The sequence below is a fragment of the Megalobrama amblycephala genome, linkage group LG4 (assembly GCF_018812025.1).
Source record: "Megalobrama amblycephala isolate DHTTF-2021 linkage group LG4, ASM1881202v1, whole genome shotgun sequence".
Lineage (NCBI taxonomy): Eukaryota > Metazoa > Chordata > Actinopteri > Cypriniformes > Xenocyprididae > Megalobrama > Megalobrama amblycephala.
The window spans coordinates 54,765,029-54,786,609 of NC_063047.1; the positions used below are offsets into that span (position 1 = coordinate 54,765,029).

At 38.0% G+C, this 21,581-nt stretch overlaps 1 protein-coding gene and 1 long non-coding RNA gene across 11 annotated transcripts in view; one reads left to right on the forward strand and one right to left on the reverse strand.

Moving 5' to 3' along the window:
- Positions 1-21,581, reverse strand: part of specc1 (sperm antigen with calponin homology and coiled-coil domains 1) — a 228,311-nt gene that overhangs the window by 72,098 nt on the left and 134,632 nt on the right. The window lies entirely within an intron of this gene.
- Positions 6,786-8,581, forward strand: LOC125267965. The gene is made up of 3 exons (XR_007184753.1): positions 6,786-6,845; positions 8,182-8,350; positions 8,441-8,581. It is a non-coding gene; the product is annotated as an uncharacterized LOC125267965 (long non-coding RNA).

The window sequence follows — 21,581 nt, forward strand, 5'->3', positions numbered from 1 at the left end:
ATCAGTTCAAACCCTTCGGGAGCATGTTTTACATAACAAACTTCACCGCAATGAACTACGGTGTGTGTTTAAGTGTGCTGCAACAGATTGCCACGGATCGTTTCTTTCATACGGAGCATTTAAGGCTCATTTTTACGGTAAACATACTGTAGATTCACGTGTTGCTACTACACATGCCCTTACGGTGTTTACATGTAACATTTCTATGTGCCAACACCAGTGTCACGATGTCAAAGAACCAATCGTTCACTTAAAGGAACATATCGCTGAAGGGCGTGTTGTGACATGTCCGGTGACAGGATGTAATCATACTTTCACTGTAAAGTCATTGTTTACTTCCCACATGTCCAGAAAGCACAGGCAGTGTCGCATAGACAGTATAAGTGATCTTTATAGAGAGACAGTTTCTCAGTCTTTTGAAACTGAACCTTTAGTTACAGGCCCCACAGAGGGATCTAGTGAGATTGATGAAGGTGAAGTTCATCTTACAGAGAATTTCAGTGATCTGTTTCTCAGAAATATTAGTCTTTTCTACTTGAAATTACATGGGCAGTTTCTTCTGCCAGCATCAACTATACAAAATATTGTTGAAGAGATGCAGAGCATACATGAACTTGGACAGACATATTCTTTGAATAAATTGAGTGCATTCCTGAAAAATGATTTAGAGTTAACAGATGAGGACATTGGTAGAATATGTGATGTTGTGAAGGAATCTGACCTATTCACCATTAGTCATGAAGGACCAATGAGAACAAATTTTTCAAGAACAAAGGCTTTTAAAGAGATGTTCAGATACACAGAACCTGTAAAGTTGTACTTAGGAACAGATGAAACGAGGTCACAGAGGTTTGCCTACTATGTTCCTCTGAAAGACACTTTGAGATGTTTACTGGAGTCTGACTTATGGCAAAAATGTGCTGCACAGGATACATGCTTACCCTGCACAGATGTGCTTTGTGATGTCAGTGATGGTCAGGTATACAAAAACAATTCCATTGCGAATGACAAAGTCAAAAGCTGCACAGACAGATCAGTGTATGATATCAAAGTACGGCCAGAGCGATTCAAAAGCAAACAGAGCCATCTGCCCTCTAATCTTTTTTTGCACCTTTTTGAGTCGTTCTCACGTCTGGATCTGAGCAGGCGGTGGATTGTCCGAACGCTTCTATCAACTCAGTGTATAAACTTTCCTACAATCAGGTGGGATTTACCAAATAGTATTTGAGCCTCTCGTCTGGGCTTAATATGCCGCCTAAGAAAAATCCAATCCTACCCGACGAGGTGGAGGAGATCAAGAAATCTCTGGACTTCTTGTCGGCGGAGATTTCAACCGTAGCAGCGCAACAGAAGAAAATAATTGATCTGATGGGGGAAATACAAATGTTAAAAAGGCAAAGCTTGGAGAAGGACCGAAAGATCGCTATTAACAATTTCACCTATAACTATTAATAACTCCCATCATCACATCTCATTGTACGCTGATGATTTTATGCTTTATTTTTCAGATTTGAATACTTCCCTACCAGAGGTTTTGCGATTATTTAATACCTTCAGCACTATGTCTGGATATAAAATAAATTGGGATAAGTCATTTTTAATGGCACTCAATAGTATTACTAAAGCAATTTCTCTTCCGAACGGTCTTACCTTTGCTAATTCATGTACTTATCTTGGTATCAAAATTGTTGATTCTCTGTCTAGGACTGCTCAGACGAATTTTAACGAAATTGGCCAGAAAATTAAGCGGGATATACAAAGGTGGGATAACTTAAAAATGTCAATGCAAGCTAGTACGGTTAAAATGAATATTTTACCTAGAGTAAACTTTTTATTTTCCATGCTCCCGTGTTTTCCTCCCCCTAAATTCATCAAAGAAATGAACTCATTAATCTCCAAATTTATCTGGGGTGGTAAGCGTCCTAGAGTCAGTTTTTCAGTATTGCAGCGTGCAAAATCAAACGGCGGTCTTGCTCTTCCTAACTTAATGCTTTACCACCTTGCCTTCCAAATTAGGGTCATGCGTGTCTGGGTGGACACTCACTCCAAAGTACCTTGGAGGAGTATTGAAGCTGACTGTGTTCTCCCTCATAGGCTTCAAGATCTGCCTTTTACTGGTATAGGCTCAAGAAGTCTCCATCAGAAATTCGGAAATATTATTACTACTACTTTAAAAGCCTGGTATAATGCAGAAAAGATTACAGGTCATTCTAAAAAAAATTCACGTCAGTCTCCTCTCTGGAACAATACCCGTCTGTTATCTGGTGGTCAACCTTTCAGTTACCCTCCCTGGTCCTTAAAAGGGGTACTCACATTGGGTGATATATTCAATGGCAACGGACTGCGCACATTTCAGGACATTCAATCAGACTACTCCTTGCCAGGCACCTCCTTTTTTATGTATTTGAAGTTAAGGTCTGCAATGAAAGCGTATGGTGTGCCTTGGAACTCTATCTTAGATGATCACCGATTGTTAAAATGGATAAAACAGACCGGAAACTTTCAGGGCACAGTGTCCTTGATCTACAAGCAACTGCTTGAATGTTCACACAAACCCTTGAAGATACTAGCTGTATGGGAGAGAGAACTCTCCTGGTTGGGTTACAGTCCTGATTGGAATAGAGTCTGGTTAAATCTCTGCCTTACCTCCAAAAACCCCTCGCACATTCTAATTCATTTCAAAACTGTACACAAAATGTATTGTACCCCATATAAGCGATACTTGATGAAACTCTCACCCAATTCTAATTGTAATCTGTGTAATAACAATTCTAAAGGTACCTTTTTGCACATGTTTTGGGATTGTTTGGTCATATCCAATTTCTGGAAACATGTAGTTCAGGTGCTAAAAAACATCACAAAGTTGCAGTTTGACCTTGATCCCTGTCTTATGTTGTTAAATGATGATTCTTCTTATAAGTTTACATTAGTACAGAGAAGACTGTTAATGTCTGGTTTCACTGCTGCTAAAAAAAAAACAATTTTACAGCAATGGTTTACACCTGACATGGACCTTAAAAGATTCTGGCTGCTTTCTTTTCATAATATTGTTTGTTTAGAATGCAGCACTGCAAGGATTAATGGGGCTAGAATACATACTGTTACCTATTGGAGTAAAACAGCCTAAGCCTTAAAAGAATTGTTTTAAACTGAAGATGCACTATTCTATGTAATAACTTGCTGCCATGGTTTATTTGTACGTTTGTTGTACATTACCCTAAAGCATTGTTTACTGTATTTATGTCCTTTTATTTTATCAGTATTTTTGCTGCTATCCTAGTTTTGTATTTTGTTCTTATCTCAAATAAAAATTATAATCACAAAAAAAAAAAAAAAAAAAAAAAAAATGATAGTTGGACCAGGAATAGTTCAACCAAAATTAAAACTAAGTACCTGCATATGACTTTTTTACAGCACACATTTCCGAAACCCCAAGGCGACAAGACTGTTCATCTCCAGGATCTTCTCTGTCCCAAAGTTCTTCGTCCTTTTCTTTCAGCAGTTCCTCCCCTCTTAATGTAAACTGGGTGGACAGCTTCGAAGTCCCATGGAAAAAGTTTCCTGAGGAATTAATGCAGGCACTTGAGAGACAGAAAAGGCCTAGTCCTCGGCTGCGCAGGAAAATGGTGAGGATTGTTGTTGTAGCGATGATGAAAGTTTGTGCTTGTCCAAGTAGGAAGAATTTAACGGAAGTCGCCAAAAGAATGGTTGCCAAATATCCAAATTCTTTGCAAGATGTAATTGAAGACAGTGTGATTGGTCCTGGATACTACTCCTTGGTCAAACAATTTCAAACCAGAGTTGAAAATGCAAGAAGGACCAGCACACCAAAAATAAAAAAGCGTGTTCATGATACAGATGAATGTGACACTGACGAAGTCACACCTGAAAAAAGAGCTGCGGTCCAAGATACATACAGGGAGTGCAGAATTATTAATTAGGCAAGTTGATTTTCTGATCATATTTTTTTCCCAAGCACATTTTACCAATTCCAATCCACATCAATCTTAATAACTACTATTAATATTGTTTTTAATCATTTATAAGTGATATATAATTGTTCATGAAGGCTGGAAATGAAAAATGCCTTATATTCAGGTGTGCAGAATTATTAGGCAAGTTTTCTTTTACAGGCAAAATGAGCCAAAAAAGAGATTTAACTCAGACTGAAAAGTCAAAAATTATTAAATACTCATGAGAAGGACGCAATACTAATGCAATACTAGAAATTGCAAAGTTAAAGCATGACCAAGGGACAGCAAAATGCTCATTGGGTCAGCGGGGTCAGACAAAAACAGGTGGAAAAGAAAAGACACGTTAACTGCAAAATAATTAAGAATTATGTGTGAAACCATCAGGAACCCTTTAGTCTCCAGCGCCACCATTTTCCAGAACTGCAACCTACCTGGAGTCTCCAGAAGTGCAAGGTCTCAGGATCTCAGAGACTTAGGTTAGCTAAAGAATCCTAAAAAATGACCCGCACTTGATAAGAATCACAAGCTGAAGTGTTATAAAATACATGAAGACTGGGTTTTAATAGGGCTTATAGACAGACAGCTTGAGAATGACTCCTGATGGACCAGCACCACATCCTCTTGTACCACTGTTTGAAGAATTTATCCAGAATCTGGCAGTAAGGTGTTTGAGTTCACTTTTAGTCCATCTCTTATCCTGAAATGTCTGTCTTGCAGAGATGGACTAAAAATGATCTTCCAAAACTTACTTCAATAAATTCTTATAAATTATAAACTTATAAATTCTTCAAACAGTGGTACAAGAGGATGTGGTGCTGGTCCTTCAGGAGTCACTCTCAAGCTGTCTGTTTATAAGGCCTATAAAAACCCAGTCTTCATGTATTTTATAACACTTCAGCTTGTGATTCTTATCAAGTGCGGGTCATTTTTTAGGATTCTTTAGCTAACCTAAGTCTCTGAGATCCTGAGACCTTGCACTTCTGGAGACTCCAGGTAGGTTGCAGTTCTGGAAAATGGTGGCGCTGGAGACTAAAGGGTTCCTGATGGTTTCACACATAATTCTTAATTATTTTGCAGTTAACGTGTCTTTTCTTTTCCACCTGTTTTTGTCTGACCCCGCTGACCCAATGAGCATTTTGCTGTCCCTTGGTCATGCTTTAACTTTGCAATTTCTAGTATTGCATTAGTATTGCGTCCTTCTCATGAGTATTTAATAATTTTTGACTTTTCAGTCTGAGTTAAATCTCTTTTTTGGCTCATTTTGCCTGTAAAAGAAAACTTGCCTAATAATTCTGCACACCTGAATATAAGGCATTTTTCATTTCCAGCCTTCATGAACAATTATATATCACTTATAAATGATTAAAAACAATATTAATAGTAGTTATTAAGATTGATGTGGATTGGAATTGGTAAAATGTGCTTGGGAAAAAAATATGATCAGAAAATCAACTTGCCTAATAATTCTGCACTCCCTGTATGGCTGTGTTAATTGGGAAGTTAAATTTATGCCCCTCAGTGAAACTGCCGAGAGTCAGCAGTTGAAAAAAGAGAAAATGAAGAATCTCTTGCAAACAACTGAATGGGATGAAGAAGAAATGAAGGCTCTCATGAGGTCTACATTCTACAGTCAACGAAAAGATATCAACAAAGGAACAGACATGAAAACCCTCACTGATGAGTGGCCATATTTGTTTCAGGAAGGTGGAATGGAAGTTCACTTTAAAAACCTCACAGGAATACCACTTAAAGAGACCTTCCTGAACAGCATTGACCGAAAAGGAAATAGGCTGTTGAACTTCATGAGGAATATTTGCGCAAACAAGAACAAGGGTGTCTTACAGACTGTCACAAAACTACAAGTTTTGAGAGCACAGAGAAATGGTTGCTCAGAGGATGTGAAAGACATGATCCTTCTACTTCTGTCCTATTTTGATGAGAAAGAGGAGTTCCTCCTTCATTATATAGAAGAGACAAGCCTCGCAAAGGATGTAGAGTTAGAAAACCTGCCTGTGACGCCGTGCATTATTGTATGTGGTGAGTAAAAGTTTTGTTAATTTACAGTAGAACCCTTAAGCTTTAATTTGTACATGTTTAGTTATAAAGTTTATAAGTTTGAATACCACTTGCAGAGTATGCAAAATGATAGGGTTTCCCAAAAATTAAAATTCTGTTATTATTTACTCACCTTCTTATCATTTTAAACCTGTATGACTTTGCTCTCCAGAACACAAAAGAAGATATTAAAAAAAAATGCTGGTAACTTAACAGCAGTGGCACCCATTGACTTCTATTGTATAGTAACAAAACCAACACAAGTGAATGGGGGCCAACATTCTTCAAAATTGTGTTCTGGCGAAGAAAGAAAGTCAGTTTGAAATGACAAGAGGGTGAGTAAATGATAAGACAATTACAATTTTTGGTAAATTATCACTTTAAGAAATGAGACAAATCATACAAATTGCTAGTCTGGGTAAACCCAGCCTGATCTGCCGGCGATTTGATTTCGCTCGGCAACTCAGTCTGGAAACCCGTGCATTCACTTCTGCTGCGCTGTTACACTTTTGCGGGAACCAATCACAGACTGGCTTATCCACCTTGCTCGCTATTGGCGGGTATAACACGATGACGATAGAGAAGCGAAGGCAAGCAGCTTTCAAACTCTATCTGATCTACCCGTCTCTCGCACGACCGTCACTCCAAAATAACAATGCACAATCACAGTGACGCCGATTGTGTTAAGCATTTACCTTATCTGAGAGAAATGTAGCAGAGCGTTGACTCCGACAGTCACTTCATAGGAAGATTACAAACGGCGATTGATGACACACGACGATTCTCTGCTGTTATTTTGGTGGTTTGCTTCACGATGTGAGTACAGGACTCTTTTACTTCAATGCCCCTTGATGGTAGACAATATTTTTATTATTTGCTCTATATGTTTCGTCTCCCTGCTTCTTGAATCTCGCGGCGCCTGAGCTGACTGGAAATCTTTTTGGTTGTCATGACAATGAGGTAGTTTAGGGCGGCTATATTCCGCGTTCATTTACACTGAACCAGAACAGTATCAGAGTCGCCTTTCAACCTCTCGAGGATGCTGAATGACTTCTTTAGTTAGCAAACAAATTGCTCGAGTGGGTGTAAATACCGATCACTTTCATGTTTTTTTGCACAACCTGCAAAAATCGCTCGATGCTGATTGAGACACGGTAAACCTTAGCCTGACTACGTCAGACTTCCTACTTCCGCTTAATTTCATTTCGCTTCTGTACTCAGTCTGATACAGCGGCCAATCAACGAACAGAGGGCGGGCTGAGAGCCGTGACGTAATGCTAAGCGCCGAGTTTTACATTGTAGGTTAGAGAAATCGAAAACCGAAACGACCGCGGAAATGGGAAACGAGACACGGGATGCAAACTTCGGGATGCATTAACTTCGCATAATCTGCAAAAGTCGTTTACAGCCATGTTCACTCCGGTATTTCGCTCGTATCATCATGTGTTTACAACAGGTTTACAGTGGAAGTTCAATCATAGATTTGAGTTCGATGCATGATGTCTGTGCTTCGATGCGGCTGTACAGGCCCATGACATTCGTCATAACTAAACGTATCTGATTGGCTTACGGGTAACCAATGATTTTAAACTTCAGACAAGCGCCCCCTAGCGAGAGAGAAAACACTTCTCTATTATGCCATTCCAGACTCTGTCTACGAAGCAAAGTGAAGTAGCAGAGTCTGGTATTACCAGGCTAGGTAAACCTGTCTGGAGTTTTCGCATCGCTCTACAAAGTACGTCACCCGGATCGTTGATCTGATTGGTTGAAGGACTATCCAATTGCGTGACTAATGCTCGTTGATCACGCCTCTTGTGCAGTAGGAAATACATAGCAAACTCCCCAGACCAATGTTCAATTTTAAATTGAGCTTGGTCTGGTGATAGCCAGACTAACAAATTGCAGTTTTTAATTAGTTCTGCACAGAACAAACTGTTCCACAAAATAAATGTTTTTACATGTATTAAAAAACATAGATTAATAACTCAGTTTTCACAAATCTAAACTTTAGAAATGGGTTATTTCTAAAATAATTTTCCATGGCAGTACTAAATAAACTGCAGTTTGTGTGATATTCTTGTCATATATGTAAATACACAATTACCTTACATGCTCATAACTTTATGTATATTGCATTGAAATTTATCTACAGGACCCTCCTGCTATGCCGCTGTCCGATTCATGCTTGTTGTGGACCGCAAGATTGTAAATGATGACATCACTTCTTTCATCTCTGCTGTTTGCCTAATGTTTGGCAGTTATTACTGCTTCAACATTCACTACCCAACTGAGCTGGCGTCAGTGCTTGAATTCCTGCAAAGGTATGTAAAGACACTTAGGAGGGGAGATTCATTACAAAGTAGCTTCATTTAGTTATAAATGTTTTTTTTTGTTTGTTTTTTTCTCTCAAGGTGTTTTTTCATCATCAATCCAGAGAAGGGAACAAAGGTGGTGGAAAAGAAAAACAAAAAGCGGCTCCCAGTTAACCCAAGAGTCTTCTCACTTATCTCTGACCTTTCTGATCATGAATGGCGAGAGACCTCGTAAAGGTGGTCTGCAGACTGTTTCCAAGTTCATACTCGTGGTGAGAGACTTTAAGGTGGTCTGCAGACTGTTTCCAAGTTCATACTCGTGGTCAGAGATGTATAGTAACGAAGTAGAACTACTTCACTACTGTACTTAAGTACTAAAAGGCGGTATCTGTACTTTACTAGAGTATTATTTTTTTCTCCTACTTCCACTTTTACTTCAGTACATATTTTCAAAGAGTTTAATACTTTTACTCCGATATTTTTTTATGTGCTGCATCGTTACTCGTTACTATTATAAAAATGTTACGAATCATTCCATTCCAAACCCACATTACCACTGCCAGAACGGTGGATGGCAGGTTTGATGAAGCTGGCACATCGAGCGAATCAAGCGATTAAGAAGACTGCGCGTGCTCCCGTTCTGCCTTTTGATCAGCGAAAAAGATGGACGAACCAAAAACACCACCTTCATCCCATCAGTAAGTTAAGCCCTTTTGCTAACTAGCGAGATGCTGCGGTGTTCACTTAACGTTAACTAGCTGGCTATCATAAAGGCTGTCACGCAGCGCGTTGAATGGTATTTTTGACCCATCACTAATGTCAACTTTCTCTTATTTTATGACAGCCTACTGTTGCCAAAAATAAATCGTAGAGCATGTCTCTTTGGTGCTGCTTAATCACATGCCCGTTTTTATAGTGTAGTAGTGTTTTATAGGTTAATGGTAGTATAGATGTACACTAACATAACTAATGCAGGAGTTTTCCTGCACCTGCGGCTGCCAAAGCCTTATTTGTTTGGTGAGTGATGTAGAATAGAATGCACTTGTCAGGGCGCATATAAGAACGAGCAGCGAGAGAGAGAGAGAGAGAGCGCCCCGGCCGCGCGCGCGCATTCACCGTCTTAAAACAACACGAGCGCTGTCTTGCTCTCAAATTGCTCTCTATTTGTTTACATAGTTAATGTGCACTGTGAAGTAACATATACAAACAATGAACAGCTGTATTTTTATTAACTAAGATTAACAAAGATTAATAAATACAGTAACAAATGTATTGACCATGGTTAGTTCATGTTGGTTATTAGTCTAATACATTAACTAATGTAATGTTAACAAATCAAACCATATTATAAAGTGTTACAAACAAAACATTTACTCAGAACACCCCTTGAAATGAGAATATAAGTGTGCTTACCCCATTTTTTTTAGTAAGAGTGGTTAAGATTTAATCTTAATGAACTACAGTATTTTCAGGTTATTTATATGACAATGTGTAGAAAAATTACCTAAAAAAAATAATTTAGCCTAGTTTAGACTGGAGTGAGGTGAAAACAGAAAAAAAAGTGCAAAGCAAGTTGTTGTTAGCTAGCTGTTAATTTTATTCAATTGTATATGGTAGAAAATTACACTGTTAGTCAAAATAAACTTTTTGGTAATGAAATCAAAGTGCTGACAACAAACAAAGCATCTCAACTTGTCTGCATCTCAAGTGGTACTTAATCACACTTAATCTGTTTGTTTACAAAAAGTTACAGTCAAAGGAATTGTGATTGTCCTTTAGGTTTATCATTTGAAATAATAAAAACAATATTGATGTTCAAACTTTTGACTACTTTCTTTAATAACTACATAACACAATACTTTTACTTTCAGTACTTGAGTAGTAAATTTTAAAATAAACTACTTGCAATACTTAAGTACAAAAAATGTTGAATACTTTAGTACTTCTACTTAAGTGTGGTGCTTAAAGAGCACTTCAACTTCTACTCAAGTCACTTTTTTGATAGAGCACTTGTACTTTTACTCAAGTCTCAGTCTCTAGTACTTTATACATCTCTGCTCGTGGTGAGAGACTTTGTAAAGGTAGTCTGCAGACTGTTTCCAAGTTCGTACTCGTGGTGAGAGACTTTAAGGTGGTCTGCAGACTGTTTCCAAGTTCGTACTCGTGGTGAGAGACTTTGTAAAGGTGGTCTGCAGACTGTTTCCAAGTTCATACTCTCTTAACATTGAAATGTTAATTGTTACCGCAAGTTCAGTGGTATAATATATTCTGCAAGCACTTGTATTGTGCCTCCTACTTTTTCTTACTGTAAATTAGGGCTGGGCGATGTATCTAACGATATGATCATGCGCATCTATTCAGTAAATCTGGTTCTGTGATTACCACTAAATCACCATAACCTGCTTTCAAATGGCGCTGCATTTAATAGACAGAGCCATAGATCACTGACAAGCTACGCAATATATTGCGTAGCTTGTCAGTGATCTACGGCTCAATGCTGCACCATTTGAAAGCAGGTGATGGCTATTTAGCGGTAATCATAGAACCATATTTACTGACTAGATGCGCATGATCATATCGTTAGATATATCGCCCAGCCCTACTATAAACGTTAATCTTTACCTAACTTCCCAAGAAGTTTAAAATGAGGATGTTTTTAGCAGTGTTTTAAATTCTACATTTAAATTTCAAATGTACACTGAACTGACTGATCTTAATTAAAACACTGTTTACCTGTTGAAACACAGAAACAAAATGCAGAAATTCCTTGTCTTAACATGCCTGCCATTCTTTATTAAAAATACTTGGGACCACAGTGATGTCTTTGTCTTTTGTAGATATTGATGGGTATTGATGATTTGATTTAGGTTTGCAAATGTAAGATATTTATCAATTAGTATAACAGAACAGTTATTTTAATAGCTTCTTAAAGGTTAAATCCGAATGTTTAGCAAATAATTATAGGGTTTAACTGTAAATATTACAAGTTAAACTTTTAAATTAGACGGTGCAGAACTGTAAAAAATATGGTTATGAACTGTAAATAATACAGTGTAAACCCTGGAATTTGACTGGTGTAAACTGTTGTTCTAACAGCATAAACAAGTAAATGAGACAGTTATGAACCGTAAAAAAGACAATTAACAACCGTAAAATATATGGTACAGTGGGTACAATCCCGTACAACCAATAACGTTGCAACCGTATTTTTGACTGTAAAGTTCTGGCAACCACAGCTGCCGGATTTTTACCGTAAAATATACGGTTTATTTTTTACAGTGCAGTTATTCTTTCTCGGTCGTAAAAGCCCCGACAAGGGGGTGTGTTGTCACCCAGAAATACAACATCTTCATTGGTCCGGTCAACAACTAAGAGGTGTGACTTTGACCTGAGGTTAAAAGCCAGCGAAAAATGCCACTCCCTCTCTCTTTCCTTGCTTCTTGGATGACTGAAGAGACCCCCTGCTTGCGGCAGGCCTTTCAGGCTAAGGCCTGTAGACCTAAGCCTGCAGGCCTCGGCCTACAACCCAGTCATGTGCTCATCTATAAGTTGTTTCATAGTACTTCATCCAACGCAGAAGATACTGGCAACAACTTCGGACTGAACCATCAAAATCTCTCCTCAGCCTGCAGATCTGATGCTCCTCAGCCTTAAGGCATCTTGCAAGTATCGTACATTTGAACACTAAACAGCGATTTAGTATTGATGCGTAAAACTTACCTTTGTTAGCAAAGGTGTTTTATTACTGAGAAAACTGATGATTCTTTTCCAGATCGTCTTTGACTTTTTCCTATAGCTCCATTAACGGTTCCCCTTCCGTTTCAACTCTATCATTGCTCATTCGTACGTATGTGTGTGACCTTTGTGTATGTTATGTGTTTGTTAGTTTAGCTATGTGTTTGTGAGTTAGTTAACCCTCAGGGGTCTGAGGCTGATTTGGGGCCTGGAGAAGTTTTGACATGCCCTGACATTTGTGCTTTTTTCAGTTGTTCATAAACATATTAATGGAAAAAGTGTCATTACACTGTATTCAGCACAAACTAGGCTACAATAATATGTAAGGAACATGTATGTACATGTTTGTATTTTTGAAGGAATAACGTTTATGCGTGGTTATTGAAAAAACAAAAAACTTAAGTCACTGAAATAAAGCCAAAAAAATAATATTAAATTTGTGTTCACAAGACGTCTGGGTATTGGAGGTTGTAGACTAGAGTTTTTGCTTCAAAATTATGTAAAAATTATCATTCCTACTCCTTCATATAAAACAATAGAGAGATTTAAATTTTCTAAAACATTTTTGGTCAAGAAACACAGTATGCGTGGAGGCGTGAATAATCATGAATAATGGATGATTCTCACCTGAGAAGACAAAAGAATCACATAAAGAGCTCTAATGACTTGCATATTAATGAGGCCTTTTAGTCAGATAGGCTGTGAAAAAACCCTCTGTTGATCATGTCTCAGCTCATCATAATATAAATCAAACATACAGAAAAAACAGCAATACTGTGAAATATTATTACAATTTAAAATAATGGTATTCTATTATTAAAATATAATGCATTTCTATGATACAAAGTGTCTGAACAGTTATGTTACCTCTATGGCATTTCATATAGGCTTTTAGCTTAACCCTCATGTGGTGTTCGGGTCAATTTGACCCGGAGAAGATTTTCTTTTTCCCGAAAATACTAGTTAATGTTATCGCTTTGGATTGAAACTTAGTGACTTTGTTCCCAAAGGGTATAACTAAATCTCAATTTTTTTGGGGAAATTTTCTCACTTTTTTGTGGGGGTTTTGTTACCTTGTTACACTTGTGGTGTTCCCGGTCAAAAATGACCGGCCTATAAAAAATAGCTTATAAATCACTCTTTATACCATATTTTCACCCAATCTTGGATTCAATCTTTTTGTCAACTTGTTCTCTTTCAATTAGGACTGGTTTTATATTTCTGTTTGCATCTGATTAATCATGGGCCTCATTTATCTGAGAGTAGGCATCTGGTATTATCACACATTTCAAATAAGTCTTCTGTGACCACTTGCTTTCAGATTTTGTGGAGACTCTCGGCACTTTTTCATCACACTCAACAACATCACATTCACTTTCGACGCATGAATGCTACTGAATGAACAAACCCATGTTAGGCGGCTTATGCGAATGAATATAATAGTGGCCACTGGCCTACAATATAATTTTTATATATTTATATATATATATATATATATATATATATATATATATATATATATATATATATATATACACACACACACACATTTAAGGGTGTTGTGCCATCTCCTGAAAATGTGTTTTTGCAGGGTGGGATGTCTGCACACACTCACCCAATACAAACACATGTGCTTGATTCGTATGTTCTATCACTAATAATCAACATAAATATTAGTGATAAAATAAATATCACTAATAGGCTAATGGCTATTCAAATGAGGTGATTCAATCTCTGGTTTTATGAACCATTTATTATCTGTAATACTAAGGTGTAACCACTAGATGGCTGTATATCCCTATATAACTATATAAACATGGATGTGTACATTACTTTCAGACATAATTTAATTGTATTATGTTTTGCATTTGGATAGTCTATATTTAGACATTATTAGAGACTACTTTTTGTTGAGAATGTTTTTTTTTTTTTTTTTTGATTTGTTAAGTTAATTTGAAGTATCAGTTTTTGCATTATTATTATAGTCAAATCTGGACACAGAGATTTTGTTACTCATAGTAGCTAATAGCTTGATCAGTGACACAAAAGTAATCAGAATCAGTGTTCATTTCACATTTTTTCACGGACGAAAACGAGACGATGACTAAATAAAAATGCGTTTTGAATGACTAAAACTATGACTAAAATCTACTAATCTTCGTCAACAAATAAAAACGAGACGAAAATGAAAGAGAGGGACAATTTGGGAAGATATCCAGTCAGAACTACTGTCCTGTGTGGAAGAGGCTCACATTTGAAGTGTAACGTGCTGATCTAGGCGTGCTGGAAAGGCGGAAAGGCGGCGCTGTTGCGCGCTCTACAGGCTCGTCAGCAGTACTTTAGACTGCTTTGCAATTAATGAATAGCGCATATTTATGCTAAGTGATTGCTTATAAGCTAATGTTGATGAATTATGACAATGTTTACTACACGATGTTTAAATGGTAGTATGTTTTAGACGGTTGTAAGAAATGCATATTTTACATAGACTGTAAAAAAATATGGTCGTAGCGTCCGTGACGTCACCCATAGAGTTCTGAACAGCAGTTTTGATGCTGAAAATGAGGCCGCTGCCATCTTAGCTGCGCGTCACCGCACGTCACTCCCGGATAACTGAAAATGGGCAAAGAGGCGGGAGGTGGTTTGAGCTGCTATGACTGGTTGCTGAAACCACGCCCGCCTAGCTATGTTAGCAGGCAAAGTATCTATCTATCTTAGATACGATCTAAAGTATTAATGAAGATAAGTTCTAAAGGTTTACTGTCAATCTATGGTGTTTTTTTTTGTTTTTTTAAGATATAGATGCTCCAACACCAGTAGTGTTGGGTCTGCAAATAACAACACGGAAAATCAAATGGGACTTCATACCTTTATAATAAATAGAGATCGCGAGATGAATCCAATCTGTGGCACTTGGGTAAAATATGAGTGTCCATCGCAAAACAAAAAAATATTTCACATTTCTTCTGAATGATCTGCTCTCTGTCATCGTTCTTCAAGAAATGATGCAGTCTGAGCACCATTTATGTTATAAAACTGTATACGATCGTAACTAACAAACAAATGAGCCCGTGTCCAAAGTATATTTTTTCAAAATAGTGCAGCGGTTTTAGTTATATCCAAGCAGTGCTGTCGGATTTTGATATCCTCCCGCCATTGTCATTGTAGTAAATCTCACAACCAAAACTTTCAGCCAATGCCACGATTCAACAACGTGTGTTGTTTATCTTCCGCATGCATGCACATCTACACACACACACATCAGTCTCGAATATTATGCAGCAAGCCATAATAATCGAGAAAAAAGCACAAATACGGCAGAGATGCCAAATTCAGCGGCTGGAATTAGCTGAGGTAAAGTGAGTGACGGCTCACAGACAGCAGCGCGATCCACCTGTCTCTCAAGTGACCACGCCCTTAATTATGCAGAACTTTAAGGCTTAATATAATTTAAACGGATGAGTTATAAAAAAAATTCACCCCCCTCAGACTTGTCATGAAGGGCAAAATTAACAGTATAGACCAAAACCACAATTTGAACCAACTTGTAAACATGTTTTTTTCTGATATAAACTTGGCCAATTTAACATGGGTTAAATGATTCTGCTCTCTTTTGGAGCCTGTCCCTAGCGGCCAGTCGATGAATCGCAGTTTAAGTTACTTCCGTATTGGCTTCACGAGAGACTGGGGGAGGTTGCTGCTTGATATTTTATCTCCCTCATGAGTAGCCTGCTACTACAATAGGGTACAGTGCAGACTGCAGACATTTCAGAATAAGAGTCACTGTGTATTTCGGGATGGTTTCTAATTATAATTCATAGTAAACAAGTAAGGAAAGACTAAGAACATTATTTGACACATTATTCAATATATTTTACAAGTATAAGGGTTATTATAGTTAAAATCTTCATTACTTTAAATAAACATTAACTGAAATAAAAAATATAAAAATGTAAACTTATTTTATTTCATAGTTTCTAAGCTTTAGCTTAACCTGAGGTATTAAAATAAACAGAAATAAAAACTTATAGACATTTAAAAGCAAAAACTAAAAGACAAACACAGAAAATTACTAAAACTTTTAACTAAAATTACAATGAAAGCAGAAAAACTAAAAATCAAATCAAATAAAAATTTTTAAACAAACTATAATAGTACCTCAATGATAAGTGTGTCAATCCCTGAAAAGTACTGAATACTTTTGTGTGTTTTTGCACTTGAACGGTCAAAAACTGTCCGCTTTGTCAAGCAAAGTACAGTTGGGTGAACATAAACAGTTTAGAGAGTGTATCAGATGTATATCAGTGTATTGGATTTGTGTATTGTTAGCGAAATGCTTAATGCATTACAATTTAACTAAATTAGATTTTAGTCGACTAAATCTACTGTAGACTAAAACTAAATCAAAATTTGCTGTCAAAATTAACACTGATCAGAATATTGACACAGTGCGAGATCTGATCTGTGGTCTCTCCTCCTGTTTGAAAAACTCAGCAAATCGATCAGTGATTGACAAATTCAAATTCAAGTAGCTTTATTGGTATGCAGGTTTGGCCTCATATGAAGCAGGCCCAACCGGGGACACTGCCACCTTGGGGCCCAACAAACTGCTGCATAAGCCTACGTGGACCAGCCGCCCTGGCCTAAACTGGCTTAGACAAAGCCGAAGTGACTGAATGGGAGACAAACATGCTTGCATCGTGCAAGAATGCAGGTCCACACCCAGAAAAGATGTCTGCTGCCTTGGCAACAGCACAGTTCTGGAGGTTTATCCTCAGCCTGTGGCTCCTCAGATGGTCGAGGACCATTTCCAGATGACCAACTGCTAACTCCCATGGTTGGACAATATGAGCCAATCGTCCAGGTAGTTTAAGACCACATACCCTGAAGCCACAAAGGGCCAGAGCTGTGTCCATACACTTTGTAAAATCAGAGGAGCCTGCACTAGTCCGAATGGAAGGATCCAAAATCTGGCAAGCTTTGCCCCCAAAAGTGAACCAGAGGAACTTCCTGTGCCTCTGAATGATCTAAATATAAAAATATGCATCATTCAGATCAACAGTCACAAACTAACCAAAGGGAGTTGACGGTGCCTGCAGAAGCAGGAAACACATGAGTTGACATGTCGCAGGCCAGCAAAGATCTGGTGCTTTCGAAATGAGCTCCATAACACCTGAGTGGTGGAAAACCCCTTTCTAGAACAGGACGAAGTTTGATTACCTGACCCCAGGAGGCCAAAGTCAGAGTAGTAGGCTGCTCAACCTCTTGCACCCTACGAGAAATAAGTTGTCAATAAGCTTCTCCACCACGGTAGTGACAGCATCTCTAAAACTGCCTTCTTGAGACAGAGGAGCATCCAAAAGGAAGGTCTTATCCTGCTTCCACATGTCAGTCAGGTTTAGCAAGAGGTGATGCTTTATCGCCACTAATCCAGCCATGAAGCGGATATCACATGGGCAGTATGCTTGGTAGCTCATAGCACCAAGTCAGTAGCCCGCCTAAGCTCTTTAAATGCATCAACAGTCAAGCCCAAATCCTCATCCAGCTCCTTTAAGACATCTGCCTGTTAAGCCTGGAGTACTGCCTGGAGTATGTAGGGCTGCTTCCACCTGACCGGCAGCCATGCAGCTTAGAGGGCAGCAATGGCTGAGACTTCCCGGAGGGAGCTGAGGCTGGTGGGAAATGGGCCGCGAGACTCTTCGATGGCTGGCATTATGGATCTCATCCATAATACAGCGCAGTGACTGGATTAAAAGCAGGGGAGTCAAACTTAGTTCATGGAGGGCCATTGTGCTGCAGAGTTTAGCTCCAACCCTTAATTAAGTACACCTGAACCAGCTAATCAAGGTCTTCAGGATTACTAGAAACTTCCAGGCAGATGTTTTTGAGTTGGTTGAAGCTAAACTCCAACAGGACAGTGGACAGTGGCCCTCCAGGAACTGAGTTTGTCACCCCTGATTAAAAGTTAATTCTCATGAATAATGTGGTGAAAAGCTCTGAAATTAATGACGTAGACGTTAGGGGTATAACGTTTCTCGGTAAAAAAATCGAACCGTATCGTTCTCCACCCACGGTTCGGCACGCACTTGCACCACAGTCATCTTAAATCTGATGACACCTCTATAATATGTTTTGTTGAAAATAATGCGTCAAACAGACATACCGAGTTTGGCTAATGTATGTTTCTTTCGATGAATACGCATTCTGGCTTCCCAATATATTACAACAGCGATGATCAAAAAACGTGGACAAAACAGTCACTCTTTGCAAACTTTGTTTAATAGGTGTGCCGTATGCTCTATATGACCAGTCATTTATGCCGTCATCACCCAGGTGTTCATAGTGTGCAAGTGAGACCTGAACAGCATACATTGTCATCTGTGTTTAACTAAACTCATTTAAGCCTTGCCAATTTACAGTGCTCAGCGTAAATGAGTATACCCCCTTTGAAAAGTAACATTTTAAACAATATCTCAATGAACACAAAAACAATTTCCAAAATGTTGATGACTAAGTTTAATATAACATCTGTTTAACTTATAACATGAAAGTAAGGTTAATAATATAACTTAGATTACACATTTTTCAGTTTTACTCAAATTAGGGTGATGCAAAAATGAGCACACCCCACAACAAAAACTACTACATCTAGTACTTTGTATGGCCTCCATGATTTTTAATGACACCACCAAGTCTTCTAGGCATGGAATGAACAAGTTGGCAAGATTTTGCAACATCTATCTTTTTCCATTCTTCAAGAATGACCTCTTGGAGGTAGGATGGAGAGTGATGCTCAACTTGTCTCTTCAGAATTCCCCATAGATTTTCGATTGGCTTCAGATCAGGAGCCAATGAATCACTTTCACCCTGTTCTTCTTCAGAAATCCAACGGTGGATTTGATGTGTGTTTAGGATCATTGTCATGTTGGAAAAGTGCACGACGACCAAGGGCACGGAGTGATGGTAACATCTTCTCTTTCAGTATAGAGCAGTACATCTGTGAATTCATGATGCCATAAATGAAATGCAGCTCCCCGACACCAGCAGCACTCATGCAGCCCCATATAAAGACACCACCACCATGTTTCACTGTAGGCACCATGCATTTTTCTTTGTATTCCTCACCTTTGCGACGCCATACAGTTTTGAAGCCATCGGTTCCAAAAACATTTATCTTGGTCTCATCACTCCAGAGTATAGTCTTCATCTTTGTCAGCATGGGCCCTGGCAAACTCTAGGCAGGCTTTTTTGTGCCTGGGCCTTAGGAGAGGCTTCTTTTGTGGACGACACCCATGCATGCCATTCCTCTGCAGTGTATGCCGTATTGTGTCACGGGAAATAGTCACCCCAGTTTTGCTTTCTTTAGATAACTGCAGTGAACTTGCATGCCGATTTTCTTCAACCCTTCTCATCAGAAGACGCTCCTGTCGAGGTGTTAACTTCCGTGGACGACCTGGACGACTCTGTGAGATGGTTGCAGTTCCATCTTTTTTAAATATTTGTACCACTTTTGCTACAGTATTCTGACTGATAAGTAAAGCTTTGCTGATCTTCTTGTAGCCTTCACCTTTCTGGTGTAAATAAATTATTTTCTTTCTCAGGTCTTGTGACATTTCTTTTCCATGTGGTGCCATTGCTGACAGCATGAAATGGGAAGGGGTTTTAACACCCTTTTATAGTCAACTGTTTGCTGGACACCTGTGTAATGAATAATTAGACTCACCTGTGGTTGAATTCTTGTTAAATTAGACATTTGTAGTCTAAAATTGAGCTTTGCTCTCCCGAGACTTTCAGTGGGGTGTACTCATTTTTGCATCACCCTAATTTGAGTAAAACTGAAAATTTTGTTCTCTAAATTATATTATTAACCTTACTTTCATATTATAAGTTAAACAGATGTTATATAAAACCTAGTCTTGTCAACATTTTGGAAATTGTTTTTGTGTTCATTGAGATATTGTTTAAAATGTTACTTTTAAAAGGGGGTGTACTCATTTACGCTGAGCACTGTAAACACTCAAGCGCAAGAAGACGCGAAAGAGAACTCGTGCCGTGAGAAGATTTATGTGTGCACTCATCCGAAGCGCACACAGAAAGCCTCGTCATAGACAGCGTGCAAATATTGAGTTCTCTTTCAAGTCTTGTGCTTGAATGGACAAATTCACACACAAATTTTGTCAACATGCCCATCTTGGTGAATATCCTAGCAAACATGGTAGGTTATGTCTTAAGTAAACGTAAACAGTCGAGAATGACAAAGCATATGTATCAAAATTTTGGATCTGTGTCTGATGTCTTTAAATGACAGCAGCCTAATATTCCTGCTGTCTTTGTTTTTAATGATAGTCAAACATCAAAAGACAAGAAAATCACTCACTGCTCTTGACTGAATAGCTTTTGTAACTTTAATAATGATTAGTCTTTATTTAATTTATACAGTGAAGATTATATGCAATGTTATTTTACATTTGATTACTTTATTCTGTTTCTGTACCTGAAAACTACTGTTAGATTACTAAATAACCTGAAAAGCAGTTTCTTTTATTTGTATCTTTGCTCTATTGTATTTATTTGTAATGTTGCTTGTAGTTTGATTATTTGTTCTTATTTTCTTTATTTTTATTTGACAGCAGTCCTTTTTCCCCTTAACATAGCACATACTGAACCGTACCGAAACCATGACCCTAAAACTGTGATAAAAACAGAACCATGAGTAATTTGAACCTTTACTCCCCTAGCAGACATGTACTCTCCAGCCAAAGCAGCCAATCACCACTCCGAATTAACGCATATATGTCACTTTCTGTGACGCTGGTTCAACTTTGCTTTTTCAAACCGGAAGAATGAAATGGTTCCAAAGAAAATAAAATCACCTCTCCCTTAATAAAAATCATAATGAGTGCTATCATTGTTTTCATTGATGTGCAACCTGTACATATCTGTTAACATATTAAAAATGTTTTAGGGATCATGACCCTTTAAGATCATACAACACAGAACCATCAGTAATTATTTCTCATTGTAAGTACATAAGTACATTTAGGAGTTTATAAAACTATAGGATACAAAATTATTATCTGGCAAATAAACCATTAAAAGTTTTTGCCCATTTAATCATGTTTTAACTTAATGTGATGTACTTTTACTGGTCATTCTATATACTGTATAATTGTTTCATTACCCCAATCAATTTAATGCATTAAATACTATAAATTCTCCCCCCAAAATATACTTACTCCCTCAACTTAATATGAAGCAAATGTCTTCAATTACACATGACTGAAGAAATTAAGAATAACTTATTGTGTAAACAAAATCAAATGAACAGAATCACTAAATTATAATTTAAATTGGCTATTTAAAAAAGCCCACTGTGACTGCAGTATAGTCAAGACTGCACAAGGGCCAGAGTTCACTGGGGCGGAGCACTATACGGAAACGGCTTATTTTATGGTGTATGGGAGGAGCATGTTAAGATGGCCAACAGTATACTATATAGAGTAGA